This window comes from Ooceraea biroi, chromosome 8, assembly GCF_003672135.1.
Source record: "Ooceraea biroi isolate clonal line C1 chromosome 8, Obir_v5.4, whole genome shotgun sequence".
Classification (NCBI taxonomy): domain Eukaryota; kingdom Metazoa; phylum Arthropoda; class Insecta; order Hymenoptera; family Formicidae; genus Ooceraea; species Ooceraea biroi.
This window is the reverse complement of record NC_039513.1, coordinates 5422473-5440344: the sequence shown is the minus strand read 5'-3', so window position 1 is coordinate 5440344 and position 17872 is coordinate 5422473. Positions and strand designations below refer to the sequence as shown.

Genomic DNA, 17872 nt, shown 5'->3' with positions numbered 1-17872 from the left:
ATCGCCGAGGGAGCGCTAGCGCGATCGGCCAGCGTGCGCGTTCACTGAAGATCCGTCCCTGAAAGCATCGGCTTCTTGATGAAACGATCTGAACGAGAGGAACCAACCGAACCGTGACCGATGCATTCAATCCAAAGAAGTTTGAAGGAATTTAATAACAACCACGACACATTCGCGGTAATTACATATAATGGAAGGAAAGTGAACGAAAAGTACGTCAATTAACATATTTGTCGCGTTGATGTCAACTTCTTTTATCAGCATTAGAATTAAACTCATGACAATTTTTAACAGCACGCAAACATAACGATAATTTGTGAATGATGAAACGTACGTATGTACGATACGTATCAATGAACCGTGCAAAGGATGTAGGATTTTCCTGTTTCGTGTTTCGGTAACGTGCTGTTACGGTAACGGTTCAACATTGACGTTACCCACTTGCAGAGCGAATTAATTGTTAATTTGCGCGAACACTCATGGAATGAAAAGCCTTCACTTCACGAGGCTCTTACTCGATGTGGAGCACATCTCCTGCCGAGAGAGGCTTTTATCTCCTTCGAAATAACGTAACATTTACGTCCTTTCATGGCGCCTCTTCTCTTTTCTGGTCCACGAATGTCGTCAAGATAAACCGGACGCTGGAGACCTTCGACGAGCGTTTCTCCACTTCGAAGACTACGTGTCGAGATATACACTGACTTTGGTCAGCCGGTAGTATGGTCACCGAGTACATGGATGAGCCGCACGAACGACGGATTTACGAGCGCGGAGAGCAAGAAAAGTGCGCGATGCACCCTGAGCGTACATTTATGCAGTGCGCATGCAGGTGTTCGTACGCTACGACCCATTCACGTAATGCGCGGAAAGAGAAAGCCGCTTGCATTTCCGGAAGATAAGAGGATATTAAATTGAAACGTACATCCATCGGGGAACTGTTACTAGGAAACTTTGATGCCCGATTCTTATTTACTGAAAGAAATCAAAGCTTTTCATTCAAAGATTTTCATTCGGGCGACGAATATACGTCCCACATATTTTTGAGAGCTTACAGACGGATCAATCGTGTAAACTGGCCTGTCATCGATCGGAATGGATGAAAGGATTAGAGTTGTGCCGGCTCCGTTTACCGTTTTGGCGAGTTCGCGCCATCCGCCAACTATCTGTCCGTCTGTTTTTTGCAATCGAGTGCGAGAGCGGGCTCGCGGGTGCAATTCCCCATAGACCGACCGACGAATTACAGCCGACGTGCATTATCTCCCGGCGACGCGTCTCGCGCGATGACGGCGCGATACCGACGACAAGTCCTAATGTCGCTCGTGCATCAATTAAGTTATCGCCCTCTCGGGGAGGTAAGTAATATTGGCGTGACCGAGGCAGGCAGGCTGGCTGCCTGACTGGCTGGCTGGCTGGTGGAGGTTCAGCGACGACGCCAGCAACCCCGCACCAACCCCAGTTCCCTCCACACATCGACGCCACTATCGCTATTAAGACGCGGTACTCCGGCACCTCAACATCCACCACCATACCCGGTCGTCGTCGCTATCGTCGTCCTCGACGTTGCCGCCACCTTGCCACCGTCAGGCATCCAGCAGTCCTCCCTCTGCCTTCCTTCCGCTCTCGCACTCGAGAACGAGGAAGGCCCCCGCTCTCTCGATCGATCTTTATCCTCCACCGTTCCATAAGTCGACACCAACGCGCGACGCGTCAACACCGCTCGTACACTTCGACATTTCTCCCGTTGCGAGTCGCAGGCGAGTCGCCCGCGCTCAAACAGTTCGTACTATCGAATTTTTTACCCGATGCTTTTAGCATATTTCACGCGGCTTGTCGAATATCCGCGAGTCGAGCGAGCTTCCCGAGACGAACGGAACATTGAAGTGGTTCCGGCGTATACACACGTGGAAGTTGTAATTTTTTAAAACACGCGCGACACACGCGTGGCGCTTGAAGTATACGCGCGCGGCGAGGCATGATACATTGTGAAATTCCCGATGGATTTACAGTAACCAAATATAAATGCATAATACCTTTCACGAGCGAGTTAACAGTGTTTTATCGCGCAGCACGATATTTTAAAACTAAAATTAAACGATTTAACGTATACCGGCGATATATCACGGTAATGTTCGAAATGCCGATAAATGAATCGATATTAACGGCCATTAAATGAAGACACGTCCTACGCAAAGTGGAAATTTCACAGTCACGTTATGAATGCAACCAACCGTGGCGCCGCGTTTTATCCAACAATGCTAATCTTGCACCCTCTCGCCAATCCCCCTTTCCGCCGGTGCAGACACGAAAATCCTTTAAAATTACGCCGAATGCTATGTACATCGATAATGCTCGCAAATGGGCGCGCAGCTGAGTGAAACATTAGCGTTGCAATTAATATTTCGCTACGTGCAAGCGTGACGGCCGCAAATGCCATTGATTCGTGCAGAGGCTTAGTGAGCCGCAAATTTCGCAGTACGGATATATAATCAAATGAACCAGCTCGTGAAAGCACGGACAGATTGAGATTCTTTATATGCGGCAGAGTTTGAAAAATAAAAGTTCCCTCTCCGGATTTGATCGTGAAAGCAAATGGTAAAACGGTAAATAGGCGACAGTGCGCTCGATACATAAGGCGCAGACTCTTTCCTCAAGTTCATTTCCTTGAATATGTAACCAAGATAAAACCCCCACGGAATCATCCACTCGGATTCCGCCGATTAACTCTTCTTCTGCATTGACGAGGAGGTCGGCTCCGCGGGGATTTAATTTTCATCGCTCCGGAAGCAATAATGCGAGAGCGCCGACGTGGCGGAGCGGAACGGGGTGGTTCGGTAAATTCGCTGCTTCACTGTGCAATAATTTCGTCACCATTTGTGACGCGCAGTCCGCTCACGGCTCACGGATGCTGATGGTATTTTCGTCTCGTACAGGCTGGACACGCTGCATTATGCGGGCGTCAACGTGTACTCGTTACGCCTCGTCGCGACGGGCAGGCGTCTCTGACGCCGCGCGTCGCGACGCGGCACCCGCACTAGGCCGTGATAAGTGCCGGTTTTCACTCTATTTCTCCCTCACGAGTCAGGTTCCACGCGTTCGTTTCGGTATTCCCGCGAATTACACCCTTGTAAGGAAAGCTCACTGGCATTACATCGTTTTTTCAAGAAGAAATTTATTTGTAATAATAATAGTTTTTACTTCGCAAAAGATATTTGTAGTAGTACAATAGGCGACCCGAATTAATTACTAACAGCTGTAGCGTGTGCATTATATGTACGATTATAGTCAGTTCAGAGTGAGAATAGGGACGTTTCGCTATATAGATCACTCGCGACGCGTCCGGCATGATAATTGAATGGCATAACTGGACGCCGTGGCACGTTAATTAATTCTACAGTACTCGTATGAAAAATAAGTGACGGCTCGTGTTAAGGCACATCGCCATGAAAATCGTGGCCCACATTGCAGATCGTATTGCTAAATTGCAGAAAAATTTCTTTCGAAATATACTATTAAAAATGCCGCACGCGAGCCAAACCTTGCAGTTTCATCTCTCGCAAGAGTCCTGAATGTGTAAAGAAAAATTCTGAGATTTATTCACCTTTATTCTAGTGCCATTGATCTCGATAATTTTTAAGAGCTCTTCACCCAAATTACAATGAAAATCCTGTCACGTCTCGTATCGTTGCACCCTACGTAATCCGCGCATACCCATAGTTTCCGGTAACGAAAGAACGAAGCGTTAACCATGATCCAACCTGGGCTTTAAACCGAATGCGAGAGGGTAGAGAAAGTTGCATGTAGTTGCACCGAGAGTGTTTCGTGAGTTCGCAGCGTGAAGTTAACGCGAGTCTGCTAGTTGGGTGGTCCAGAGAAAGAGAGAGAGAGAGAGAGAGAGAGAAAAAGAAAGAGAGACTGAGAGAGTATGGGTGAAAGGGGTCAAGGGTTGAGCCGGGGGTTGAATGAACACAGTTTGTTCAGCGACGCACGTTGCGGCTGTCGCCTGTCGCAGCCATACTACCCTCGTGCACGAGCCAGAAGAGAAAGGCTCGGGAACAGTGGGATAGGGTGGCGGGGGGCTGACTATACCGGCGCCGGAACAATGTTTAATTGGCAATCGTGCCACAAATAATTATCCGTACGCGCGGATACGCATGGCACACGCTCGTTGTGTCATTGGCTTAAGTTGGTAGGGGGTGGATTGCTAGTCCGGATACACCGCCGGCGATAAAAATCGGTGTGCCGCGGCAAATGACGATTGACGCTGCGGATGCAATCAAGCGTTTTTTGATAGAGATAGATAGAGGGAGGAAGGGAGAAAAAAAGTAGAATGGCATACGCGAAACATTTCGTGTTACGAGAGCGATCTGTGAGATGCATAGATGCTCGATATCGCGCTATTGCGTTTATCACGTTCGTTGGATTAATTTTATATCTCTATGAATTAGACTACGGGCAACTCGTCGACATGAGAAAATGTGATCCACTGCAGATCTCGCCCTACCGCCATCCAAATTCCTTTGGAACGAGATAAGGGATAAATATTATCCCTTCAGCGAGCCGAAGTTCGGCCGCTAGAAAAATGGCTGCTGTGAATTATTTGGTGGTAAAAATAGCGGGGATTCTCCTGCGATGAAAGAGCGCTGCCGAGTAAATAAGACGGACGGCAAGATAAACGGCGGTACAATGATCCCACGATTTTTATTCCGGACGGAGGTGAAGTTATGTATACTTTTTCCCATCTCTTTGTACTATTTGCCCAGCTGTACTGCGTTATCGATATTAGAGAGCGATCGAGAGCTGAACGAAGAACGAAAACAAGGATTTCCGAAATTGACGCGAGCGGTAATTGGTGGCGAATAATCCTTTCCATTATGCAAAACGATCATCCACGCGTAATCGCGAAGGTGACGTATAATTTATCGCTTTGAAATGCGGACGCTACTCGCCGCACGAATAGCGCATGGGGTGACTGCCATAAATTTATCCGACTGCGGTGGTGCCGTTGCGCATCGCTCCGCTCCCGCGAACGGCTTCCCGACCTCGGGAATAAAAATTGTCCGATCTTTCTTACGTTATTACTCGAATTGTCCCGTCAGCTTTAACGACCAAGGAGCGACGCGGTTGCGCCGCGGGGAGAGATTTAAAAAAATCCCCGCGAGAAAAGAGCGGAATTACGGGCGGTGGCACGAAGGTACCGGAAGTGGGAAACCGGAGCCGCGCACGGTGCGATAGATTATCGTTAAGACAATTTCGCCGTAACGAATATCGGGACCCATTTACATCAACGCCGAGCGACGTAGACGACGCTTAGCGAGGGGAAGAAGTCCGCTCGTTTCGCCCGTGACGAAGGCGACGAAGAGGATCGTCGAAGAGGATGTTAAGGGCGGAGATTGGTGCTAGTGGAGCTAGCTGGTCGTGCTTGGCACGAAAACGAAGCAAAGAAACGAAGCAGAGAACGCGGGAAGAGCGATGAGGGCAAAGAAGAGAGAAAGAGAGACAAAGAGAGGAAAGTCGAACACGGGATCGTACAAAAGCTGGATGAGAACGAAAGGAAAAGGGTAGAACTCGACGGTATGGTGCTCGTGAAAGGAGATAATCTCCGTTCGTCTTGTAATTCTCCGGTAATGCCATTATACCGTCAAGCTGCGGCCAGTATTCGCCACATTACTGGCTTACATCTTTGTTTTCGTCCGTGTGGTCACCGGCGACTGGACGAAAGGAACGAGAAACGTATTGGCAACTGTACCGGATGCTGTACGGGAGATGCTAGTCGACGTAATTGAATCGATCGTTCTTAAAAGGCGATAAATCTACTGAACAAACTGCATCGTTCGCGCGGTGTGTCCCGCATCGCTATCCATCGACTCCAGCCGTTTTTCGTAGTCTGTTTCCGTCGTCTCGCCTCGTGAAAACGTGACGGTCGATATACGGACCCTCGATTGCGCCTCGCGGGATTTGCCGGTACGGAAAAAGACGCGAACGAAACACGTCGACCGATCGTAGTACCACAGTCATGCATTCGTGATACGTGATACCGCCGAACGTGTTTCGTCATTGTGATAAAACACAACGTATCGTAAAATAGATTTTCCGGAAGTGCGTGATGCGATAATTACAATCGCATTAATTGCTTTTTTTATTGTACTTGCTCAAATTTTCAAACAGTGAAATTGCCGTCGTCATCATCTCAATCTCGTAAGCAAACTCATCGTCAAACACAGTCAATATATTATTATGTGTGATTGAATGCGAAGCTCTCGCTGCAAGCAACGCCTCCTCGAATCAACCGGCGACATAATTAGAGCGAGTGTAGGTTTACGGTTTGTTTTCGCATGCACGCACCGGCTGCCAAATACGATGCATACGCATCGGTACCGCGCGGCGAAACTCAAGCGGATGATAGCGGCGTTAATTTTACGCGATCAGAGAGGCATCTCCATCCGGACGAGACGATAATTGGTGCTACGGTGGGATTACGATCGGCTGAACAGTAAACATGTCGCGCACCGTTATACCTATGCGCACTGTATTACGTCGTAATATTATCAAAGGGTGATATAATTTAACAGTGATCAGTTAATAATTCGGAGACTTCAATTATTCTGATACATGCGACACACACAACGCTCGCGCAGCTGGAGAACCGAGATTACGGTTGGTGTCGGTGAAAGCGTATCATCGTAATCGAATCATTACGGTCGATTCCGTACGATCGCACGAAAAAGACGGGATTTGCGGCTTTCACGGAAAACCATTCATCCCGCGAAAATGGCCTTCCGAATTTGAATGCGAATCCGATGCTCGGTCACGAGGATCGCCGGCATTATTCTCCGATAATGGGGAATAGCTGTCGTCGTTCGGGAAAGTTTGCACGCGCGGACAAGCTTTTCTTAGGATATATTTAATAGCCGCTAAAATCGGATTATCGTGTTCTTGAATAAATTCTGTGTAACACCATGATCACTTGATTAAGGCAGCTGGAAGTCCGAAAACAGTCATTGATAAGCCAAATACGAATTTAACTTATTTTGCATGACTATAACCCTTTATTTGTAGACGTAATGTCGAATGCATTTCTCATTAAGCGTTATTAAATAATAATTCAAGCATTTATTTAGATGAATTTTTGTTCTCGATACACGATATTACGAATGCATATCGCATATGCGTGCACTTGGGAAACGTAAAATAATTATATCTTCAGAATCACGTATAATTATAACACGCAATAACTACCGAAACAAAAATGCGTTTCAACCGCGAAATGGAGCACCAATCAGTTGCGCAATAAATAAATATATTTTGATGAAAATATTTTACTAAAATATGTAATAAAATTTTTACATGTAACTTATACAAATTACGATTTCACACACCAACAAAGAAGAATTGTGCTGCAAGAACTTCAACATTTCAATGTTTCTTTTCTGCGTAAATATTCATTATATTCATTATAGGGGAGTTAACACAACTGGTATAATTTCTTCCGAATCGAAATGTGTCACATTTGACAAATAATGGTTGTAACCATTAGATACTAGACAGGTTGCAACGCAACGGCCGATGTGGCTTATGACGCTGATGGGAACTACAACCGTACGGCTAAATTTAGCGCACTCAGGTTCACCGTGCGGTTCGAAACTACCCACTCTCATTACATCTCGCCACAGAATGGGCTAATCTACAGTGTTGCACAGGGAATTGTCAAATCTGCCGCCTAGTACGTTGCGCGGGATGACCAGAAGCCACAGTGTCACTCAAATCCATAACGAGGAGATGGCCGTAAGAAGGCCATCTTCCCTTTTATCCCCCGTAGAATTTCCACGATCGTAGAAAGTTTAAAAATGGAACGGAATTGCCGAAAAAGAATGGAACATCTACGGATAAACGGAGCACGAGAGAGAAAGAGGAAGAAAGGAAGAGGTGCAAAGAGAAGAAGACCGAAGGTGCTCTCGACGAAGCTTTCCCTGATTTTGGAAAGTTGGGTAACGGCAAACCGAGCGTAATGGCGCCGATAAAGGTGCCATCGACGACAACGGCGACTACGACGACGACGACGGTGGCAACGAAGACGACGACGACGACGACAACGACGCAGAGCGCGCGAAGATTCGATTCTATCAGAGCCGTTATTTACTCTTCAGAAGCTTTGCCCGTATCTAGCGCCTACACGCCCTTTTCGCGCCATCCCCTGCCTCCTGCGAGCTTTATCGGATCTACCGGCGGTACCAATGGTAATTGTTCATTCTAACAAAAAGGCGCGCCGAGTTTTCAGGGTAACGAAGAAGTGATGAATCCGTGCCATTCCGCATCTTTCTCGGCTTATTTCGACCGCGCGCTTGTCGTATATCCTCGTTCTGTTTCCACTAGCTGTCGACTGCCAGTGCGGGGAACAATGGACAGGTACCAGCACGCGCGCGCGAGTGCGCGAGTACGCGAGAGAGTGCGCGGACAAGTGTCCTGGGAATTACCTATTGTTTTTCCCTGCTCCCGGAACACACGGGGGCCATCGGGAGCATTAATGCCTCTCGTAATAGAGGAAGGCACGTAATGCAAGCCGGGAACGCGGCAGCAGATGCTCGCGCGTAATCCTCCTATGTAGCCAGGCGCACGTTTCGAGAGCATACCGTCTACACCGAAGGTGGTGAGCTAAATTCGACACTACCATAATCAGAGCGCGCAGATGCAAAGTATAGACGTACGATACATTTCTGTGCTTGAGGACAAGAGTTCAAGAGTTCCAACAATTTGATCCTTCAAGCTTGTAAGCCTATCAAGAAAAGAAAATATGCACCTTTAGAATAAATTAAATATACAAGTGTGCATAGATATTTATATTTAAAATAGTACGAATCTTTTGTCCATTTATACTCTTTCTTTTTTCTTTTTTTCAAAAGCTCGTAATTTGTATTTATAATTTGTATCTGTAAAATTAGTGCCCCTTGGTGTAATATGAACTTGCTTGGTTATTCTTGTATTATCATCTAGAGATAAATAATTATGGAAACATTCCTCATTGTTAATACACGTCTGAGGATAAAACGGCAATAATTATCGTCTCCCCTAGATTCCCGTCCATTGCGGGATATGCGTCGTTAGACGCCAGTGCTCCCATTGCTTCTTTAAAATGCAAACCGAGTGACATAACTAACTACTCTTGGGCCCTCGGAGATCCGCAGCCGCACAAGGCGAGATCGGGATACAGGAGGGACGAAGAGAGGAGGCAAAAACAAGATACAACGTAAGAATAAAAAATAGAAGAATAAAGAGGAAAGAAAAAGAAAAATGTTTGACCTATTGGACCAGTGTTTATGCATCTCATCTAAAACAATATACAATATGATCTATTATAATAAGATATACGAATACTTCATATCAAAGTTCTTATCGCGACATAATAATATAAAATAACAGGTACAATATTTTAGAAATTATGCAACGTACCATCGCGTCTAGAAATTTAATTATTGGACTCGGCGTTTATCCTGGGAAAACACAATCAATAAGCAGCGCAACATCGAAACAGTAATCTTTTCTCTCTCCCTCCGGCAAATTCCAATCTGTCAATAGATACTATTCCCGTAAGGGAGCTGGCGAAGAAGTCACGTTCGCTGATCATTTTATGTGGTATACCCAGTATGTTTTTATTTGAACTGGGTCACTGCAAGACTGCTGCTCTCCAGGAAGCACTCGTAGAACTCCGGAGGCACTTAAACATCTCTACGATGCCGGGGAGTTTATTGCGTCTTTGACACCGAAGTGCAGTCGAAACCCATCGTCGTCGTCGTCGCCGTCGTCGTTGTCGTCGTCCTAGAACGACGATACGCGGCAGCTGCTACCGTAATGTTGCTTTCGCGCACCTTTCTACGCCACGACGATGGAGAATTCGACGGCCAAACTTGTCGTTAGCTCTTCGCCCAAGTTTTCGTGACCCGATAATTCGAAAAACGCGAGGCTACGTCGCGCTCGTGCAGCCGCTCGTTCCGTCTCGTTCCGTATTATCTGTAATATCGCTTGTTCCCTTGCTCGTTTCCTCGCAAAGAACCGAGTTATTGATCCGGAGAATTACGGCATCCCCGGAGAGAGATCCGAAGTAAATAATAATTACGTAGTAAAAATAGTGATAATCCGTTTTCGAAATTGCGATCCATTTATTTTTGCGAAATCCAATAATCGAATTAATCTCGTCCAGACTGCGAATGTAAGTGGCCCGATTTCGCTTTTCCTGTCGTTAGCCGTCGTATTCGTGTCAGGTACTCGCGCGTACGGAGCATTACGTTTCGATTTTCGTTCCACAGGATTTCGCGTTATTATGCCTGGATTAAGTAAAAGAACTTCCGCTGCGGAATTTCAAGCAAAACGCTTGAAAGTTAGAGTACTGCGCCGGAGTGGCTATCAAGACTGCTTTCAAAAGCACAAACGCCTTACGCTCAAGTTGCAAGCACGTGTGCACCACTTCATACATACACACGCACATACATTTCTCCCTCTCTCTCTCTCTCTCTTTCTCGTTCTCACTCTCCCTCTCTTGTGATGCGGATACATTGTAAACTGGGTCGCCAAGACGATTATCTCTTGGATGTAACTACTGGTAAGAGATAGGTACGAGCATTATTATTACGCTCGAGAGATTCTCCGCGGAGTCGTAGCCAAAGCGACTGAGATACTTTCGATTGCTCACGGCCGTCCATTCTCCGGAGTTATTTCTACGAGACTTCCTACACTGTCGACTCGCGCTACCCGCGGCGTACACGCGCGCGATAAATCTGCACCGGCAAGTTCCCGCATCGCGAGTACTATGCCGTACAATTTCCATGGCGTGCTCCTACGTATCTCGTACATCCCTGCGTACTTCGGACATCCCGCGGAACAAAGTTACGAAACAAGAACACGAGAACGATACAACGAGACGAAAGAGGGGAGGGAACACTGGCTGAGTATTCGTGATATATCGATATATCTATATGCTCTGCGTTTCTAGTTTTCATTTCGATTATATGGTCTCTTCGTATTCCTCCATGTAGGTCAACATATTGCCGAGTATTTCACGAAAATCCATTTCGTGACGAGCTATTGTATCAATTGCGAAGGACCGAAAATTCGCGAGGAATTTTCGGAGGACAATACGTTATACCGAAAAGGTTCCGACTCGCCCCATATATTTTCCGGCAAAAAACTTTCCAGAGTGGCAGCCGCGCCGGTGCTTAGAGAAAGTTGAACCGGGCGAAAGAGTTTATAGCTGATCGCCGCGAAATTTATAGTGAGGAGAACGAGGACGTTCCGGAGAAATCCCTCGGAAACATTACCAAATCGGCACACGTGACCGCGAATGAGCCGTGCCAGCAAAGAAGGCGTGGATAAAGGGAGAGGCGTTGTATAAGGGAGGAAAGAAAACAGAGAGAACGCGTGACGTGAGGAATCGAGCGAGAGGGAAAAAATATCCTATGAATTCGTGAGTGACTTCGAATATCACGTTCGGTCCCGCCTGGCGGAGATTTTCTACGACTTTGTAGTCCACGATATATCCGGAGTCCGCTTGCAAGTTTAAACCGCGCCTTGCGTCGTACGTGTCGCAAACGTATTCCACGCGTAGCGTGCAAGAATTTCTCGTGCGCGCCGCCTTCACGATCGTTGTTACGATTTTTTTATAGTAGCTCCGCAAAATCTTAACTGCTTAACTTGTACGATGATTCATCAAATGTAAGATTGCTATCGATAATATATGCGCAGATTAAATAAAAAATCTTATTAATTATGGTTTGAAAATAATTAATTTTTATCCCTAATAACACCAATATGGTGTGTCTGAAAGTTTCCTAAATTTTATTACATAGAGATCGGCGTGATAATTTATATATTTTATTAAGTTTTCATCCCTATAAATATTACATTTGTAACCGATTCTAAATCGGAAATTTGACGGGACGGTGGGATTGGTACCATTAAACATCCGCTGTAAATGTAATTCAAAATGCGCCAGTGTAATTAGTGGGTTGCGATGAAAACGCGTAGATCGTACCGATTAAATATCTACGCTTGAATTTATGTTCGATTTTCACGCATAGCTATCGGAAAACGTAATTACGCTTATGACATTTAATGCGGAGTTATGTAATTACACGTCGAGCTTTATACGCCATGTATCATGCAACAATTCAGCGAAATATATACTTACATCTTTATCCAACGGTTATTCGGTCATCCAGAAGAACATATTTATCTCGATTTGGTATTCCAGCGACGAGGTTTCTCATTGATTCCTGAAAAGTAGAAAAATAAAACTTTATCAGAAAGCATTAATAATGTTGCGTATTAAATTTCATACAGGCAAAGTTAGCGCAAGCATATATTGTCCTCTAAAAGGATTAAATATTCACGCATCAAAATGATACCGAATACATGTATACATGTGCACGGCAAAACCACAAATTGGATGTATAACCGCGAACGAGTAATCATTATACCTTCATCGTTTCAAAGTACAAACATCCAATGATCATTATTCAGTTAATATTCCAGAGAAATTTGAATCGTGTTCGCTATCCCGTTATCCCGATAATTTCACGTACGTGTAGAGAACAGTGGCAAAATAAAACTCGATCTTCGATTTTAGACCCTGGCAAATTGAAGCAGAACGCATTCGAGAAAAGAACGCGAGCGGTGCGTTATTCACGAGTCCGTCGAATATCGACAATCTCGTTCTCGCAAACTTTGCAGGAATACTCGCAGGATTCTTGCGCGGCGTCGCGACGGCGTGTACTCTACTGAAATTAAAATCGATACTTGCAGAAGGTGGAGGAGAGCGAGAGAGTGAGAGAGAAAAATAGAGATAACGTCTGGATTTTGCTTCTCTCGCTCGCGTTTATAAAGCCGTGTAAAATTGTCGAAGAAGGGAGCGTTTGGACAAATAATCATTCTGCAGAGTGCGAATCTCCTGCGCGGGAGCGAGGAGCCGCCCGATAAAGGTGGGCGAATAACGAAGTGGAAGAAGCGAGTCTCGTAAAGCAGCGGGAATAAATAGTCGGGCGTCAAGTCGGCGACCGAAGTTTGCGAACGCGCAAATCCTGAGGGAAGTCTTAAACGAGAATTCCGCGTGATCGTCCTCTTCCTCCTCCTCCTCCTCCACCTCCAATTCCACGCATTCTTCGCGTAATTATTTTATCGTTACAAAACAGCATCGCTATCCCCGGAAGTTTTGCAGCTCCGTCAGTATACCGTTGCTTGCATCTATTCAGTATGGACTAAACTAAATAAATATGTAAAGAGATGCTCTCTATGTTCCACAGTTAATACGAGAGTCAAGAAAAAATTATGTAAAATCAAAAAAGCGTTAATGATTTAATGTAATTAATATCTAGTTGGAAAGTAGAAAAAACAACAATTTCAAAAGTGCACAAAACATGCACATTGCGCTATGTGACAATTCCAAGCTATTATTCTCGAAAGAAAATAGCAGTATTCCGCGTTCAGCAAAGTTCATTCATTGATATCCCCTTACTTGAGCGCCCTGAAACGAAGAAAGTTGTGTGAAATTCTGAATGGAGAAAGGGAAGTGCGAAGCCGCAGCGAGAATAAGTGGTGGAATGCCTGGCCGGAATTTACGAGCAATACTTTCTCACCGGAAACTCCCAGGATATTCGTGAATACCACCGCATCCCCACGAAATCGCAGACCACCGTTTGGTATACTTAATACTGTTCTTTTGACTGCGTGGCTGCATTCGTATTTCAAAACCGTTGAAAATGGAAACGTTAAGAAAACTACAATAAATCAAATTAACGGAAAACTGTCACTTAACGTGGTGGTAAAAATTTTATGAGAATGAAACGAACAATAAGAGAAATTCGGATTTCTTGGACGAATAAAATGAAACGGTAAAATCGAACGTGAAATCCACGAATAGCGGTGTACGAGATTCCTGATTTGACACATGATGTCTTTTCTCGAGGAAGACATTCCGTTGTACAACCTGACCAATTTTTATGAGATTGTCTTCCATTGGCTCCGTAATTTTTATGTTTACACAGCTATGGGAAGCGTTTTCCTGCGAAGCAAACTACTTCGTTCTGGTGGCGACGTATTCCTTTTATGGGGGAATCTCTTCCGCAGAGTCCTCCGCAAACGCGATATTCATACGAATAACATTCAGTTTCCCAGCCGTCATAGAATTTACGAGGAAGATGAACCGCAGATCGGCAAAAGGGAATTGAGAGACCAGCGATAGGAATAAATAGCGGAATATATCTGACGCGACAATTCCAGTTTACGACTAATACGTCGTGAAGGAAAATCTTGAATGTCGATATCCGCGCACGTTCGTTTCTGTTCGTTTCTTGCATTCTCGAAAATGACTTCTTACGTTTATCCTTTCACGGATAATTCTGAAGACGCCGTCTCAATTTGCGCACATAAACAAGATTTCGATTGATAGAATCACACAGTGAATTTATGCCAATAGAGTTTGCTACTCAATGCGATTAAAAAGAAATAACACGTCCTCCATAAAACGTACATACTCGTTTCACCATAAAATACTCTCGATTTAGAGTACTGCAGCTGAATTCAAAGTCGATGATCCGAGCTCAAGATACATGACGCCCTTAAAAGACCCACCTTGCGTTTGAAGAATGCTTTACCGAGATGAATCAATTACAACGCGCTGCGCACCGTTAACTGTGTTACTGAACCATATTACGTTGCTTCTTTTAGTCAAAAGCTGCGCTCTTAATTAACAAGCATCCACATTCGTTGAACGCGGAAAGACTTCGTTAACGAAACGCTAACGGCAACGTCAAACACGAAGACGCTGAAAGCGAGCGGAAGAGTTACCCGATACGCAACTGAGTATCCACGGAGCTTAACGGTCTGAACAAAATGGATGGCATATTGAATTCGTCACACACACGAGAGTGTATGTTTCACACGCGCAAAAAACAGCAGACTCCCGTCAAGAGCACTATGGTAAAACGATCGCGTAGCACAAAAAACAAGTACCCCGAGAGAGCGAGAGATCAAACATTTCGATTAACGAAGTGCTTGAAACAGCAGATGCACAAGCAGCTATCCGCGTTTGATGGATTTAGTTAGAAATTCGACCAGCACTCGGGACGATTCGCGCGTCGAAATAAAAATGTATCGCGTCGATTTTAATTGTAAGCTCTCCCCTTTATCTTCCGCGCTCGAGCGAACTTAAATGACACGCGAGAACGCGTAATATTTAATTACAAAGGCACAGATATATAAATGTAGATGAGAATATAACTATACTTTAATGACACTAGATGCTGAATTTTATGGAGCGTTGCTCAACTTTTCTTCGTGTAACGTATGTATAGATAATGGATGAGAAAAATATTACGTCGTGTCTGGATTCGCTTTGTTGAAACGTCCAAACAAAGAAACATGATGAAGCAGCTCTTACCAGGTTGAAATTATATCATTTACGTTATGATTTCCGTTGTATAATTTTTTTCTGTTAAGTAATTTCTACAACAAACGTACGTACAAACGCGGCAAGCAGTCACGGGAGTAATTAATTTTTCCGTTTTGAGGGACACGTTCGCGCAGAGAAACGTTTCTCCACACTCGCAGCGAAATTTTATTTTTCTTCTCGTATCTTCTCGACTCGTACGCGTCGTTTTCTATATTACGCGGAAGTGACAGCGGAAAAAGAAATAAAATACTGAATGTAACCTAAGTATAATATACCGAGGAAGCACAGGAGAGAAATTCGCTGGATGACGGTAACGCGAGAGCTTCGTCTAGAAAATAGAGACTTAAGACGGAGTCCGGGAGTTATAATTGCCAACGAGACACTTTCTGCCAGGCAAAAAACAGGACAAGGAAAAACGAGATGGGCGAGATGTTTCGTCTGGGCGTAAAGATCGTATCGACACTCGTCGTGCGTGTCGATGGCGGATGACGGGAACGATGACGGTTATACAACGGATAATAAAAACCGCGATGGAGCCGAAACGGAGAACCTCGGTTTATTCAATACAGCGAGGACGAGCCAATCGCCCTTTCCAACCCCGACCGGCTTTCCTCCTCGTCCTCCGCCGAATGCGCACGCGCGCGCGCGCAGGACAAGGGATGAAAATAGGGACTGTACACCCTTCGCGCCACCACCCTCGGGGGCCGCCGTCGTCGCCGCCTCTTCGTTCTCGTTTGCGCGACCGGCGGCAACTGTAATTGCCCTCTTCCGGATACGGGCTCGACGTTCGACCGTGGCTTTTACGACGGCCGATATGACCGGTTTTACGATTTTCCGTTCGTACTGCCGCCAAGAGGGTGAAATCAGTCGCGGAAGCCGTTAAGCCGCGAACGAGCTAAACGTCGGGTTAAACGCGTTGGCTGCATGCTGGTGTCACGAAGAACCGCGATAATTGATACCTGCCGCAGATAAAATTTTCTATACATCGCATTTACGATGTGCCCGCGCGCGTCTTTTACGTGCCCGCCGCGTATCTGACGGTACGTCGACTGCGGGAACTTTGCGGATCGAATAAATAAAGGATCGTGTCGCGTCGCGAAACGCACTATGCATTTAAACTGACAGAATGCATTCTGATCTTCGTCCTCGGATTATTAAGGACTTCGATCCTGCGAATCAAGAACTAAATATTTCGCTTGGACGTAATTTTGTTTCCCTTCTCGTAACTTTCTGTTTCCCGAGAATATTAATTTTTAGCGTAATTGCATACTTATATCCAATTTCTACTTGTTTCGTAAAATATCGCTAATTTTTTACGACATTCTTCCGTTATATCTCAAAATTTGGTACGTGGAATAACGGCCGGCATCGCCCATCTCTGCAGACGCATTCGGTTCTCGATCTGCCATGTTACATACCGTGTCCGTTCAATTGCCTGCTCTCGTAGCAAGCGATATTAAAAAACAAAAAAAAAACTAAAAACGAGGATGAAACAAAACGCGATCGACATTTTACCGACACCTGTCAGACAGAAAATAACTCTTGTCATTGTTTTGGTAGTCAGCAATAGTGCCGATTCTAAAATTGTTATGTCATAGATACGGGTATCGACTGTGTAACTCGGCCGTCGTGCAGTCACGTGATGACCAATTTGCACGTCATACGTATATCTCGTCGTACGTGAAACCATTGTCGAAGATTTAATCGAGCAGATGGTACGCAAGCGGATCACCGAATCACCGATGTCCTGAATCCAGTGTGCGCTTTTACTTCGTACATGGTAAACGAAACAGAGACTGCGGACCGCGAACACTTTTATCTCTTCTAATCTTATAATATATTTAATTGGCATTTTTAAGACATTGCATTTGCTTGAGACATCGCGAAACATCGTTCTTGGCCTGGGTATACCTCGTTTGATTAAATCCTCATGATTTTAAATACATGCAAATTATAGAGAATTTTTGTAATTCTGTTAACAATCAAAAGGCAGATATCTCCGGATGAATACCGGCACAATCGCGGAAACTGTCGCGAGAAATACATTGCACCATGGAGATTGCACCGTATTACTGATAGCGTATCTCGAATAAGTGCATATGCACCGGCATAGCGCACCTGGGGCACATTTTGCACACACCTTAGATTACATTCAAAAAGTAAGTGTGAGCTCTACATATAGAACTATATTTCACGAAACACGTATGAGAAAATAGGTCGCGGCTCTTATCTGGAAACACATTATAGGTGTAACCTTTACAGACGTGACAAACGACAGTTTTGTAACGGATGGTTCGCAGCAGCCAGTCGGGTAAGTGAGAGGAAACTTACGCGAAATGACGACGTGTCGGATTTTTCACGTGGAGATACGAGGAGCCAGTCCTCTCCGACTGGCGTCTTTCCCGCGGAAATGTTCATCGAGCGGTCGATCTAATTAAC

At 45.2% G+C, this 17872-nt stretch overlaps 1 protein-coding gene across 3 annotated transcripts in view; it reads right to left on the bottom strand.

Annotated features, from left to right (window-relative positions):
- The window catches only part of LOC105279739, a 242150-nt gene that overhangs the window by 143017 nt on the left and 81261 nt on the right, over nucleotides 1–17872 (bottom strand). For all 3 annotated transcript variants that reach the window (XM_026971817.1, XM_026971818.1, XM_011339725.3), the window contains one exon: nucleotides 12176–12260. The gene's annotated coding sequence lies outside the window, so the exon portion shown is untranslated. The remainder of the gene's footprint in view (nucleotides 1–12175; nucleotides 12261–17872) is intronic.